The following is an 833-nucleotide window of genomic DNA, read 5'->3' as shown; positions in this document are numbered from 1 at the left end:
GATTCTCTGAGGGTCAGAAAAATAAATAAATTATAAGGGGGAGGAGGAGGCATGAGAAAGGCCTTTAGAAAAGCCTGCTATAAATCAGGGAAAAATAAGGAAAACCAAAGATTTAAAGACACCCATAAATTAAAAGGTGTCTGTCTAGGTGCCCTCTGGAAATGGCAATGAAAGCAGAGTTTTAAATCTAATTTTAGGTAGAGTTTTAAATCTAATCATGAAGTTTTTCCATTTTGGAATGGAAGTTGGAAATATACAATGAATTAAGTAAACAAAATCATGAGGCTAAGTTTGGTGCAAAATCAAAATCTTATTTAGGTAACCGCTGTCTTCAAATAGAAGAAAGAAAAGAAGACAATGAAAGTTAGGTGGTGAATTTAAAAATAAAATTAAAAATTAAAAAAAGAAGAAAAAAAAAAAAAGAAGAAGTTGTATTTGGATAGTGGGGTATTCTAAAGTATTTTGTGAATAGTAGTGAAAAAATAATAAAAAATTAATGATAGAATATTGAATAGTAGTGAAAAGTATGTGAAAAATATTAATAAAATAATAAATAGTAGTGAGATATTCTAAATATATTAGACAAAAAATTAAATAGAAAATACCTCGCTACCCAAACTAGACAAAAAATTCCATCTAACAATCTACTAATATTAGAAGATCCTCTTTTTTTTTTTTTTTTTTTTTTTGGGTCTTGGATATTAGACAATTTTAAATAAATAGAGATAAAATCAAAACTAAGATAAAAGGAGAAGGTGCACAACAATAATCAGGTTTAGAGCAATTGAACTCTTTTAAAGCTGTATTTAGATGTTGAGTTTAATTGAATTCAG

This window comes from Juglans microcarpa x Juglans regia, chromosome 6D (genome assembly GCF_004785595.1).
Source record: "Juglans microcarpa x Juglans regia isolate MS1-56 chromosome 6D, Jm3101_v1.0, whole genome shotgun sequence".
In the NCBI taxonomy this organism is placed as follows: Eukaryota; Viridiplantae; Streptophyta; class Magnoliopsida; order Fagales; family Juglandaceae; genus Juglans; species Juglans microcarpa x Juglans regia.
Note: the sequence above shows the minus strand (reverse complement) of the source record.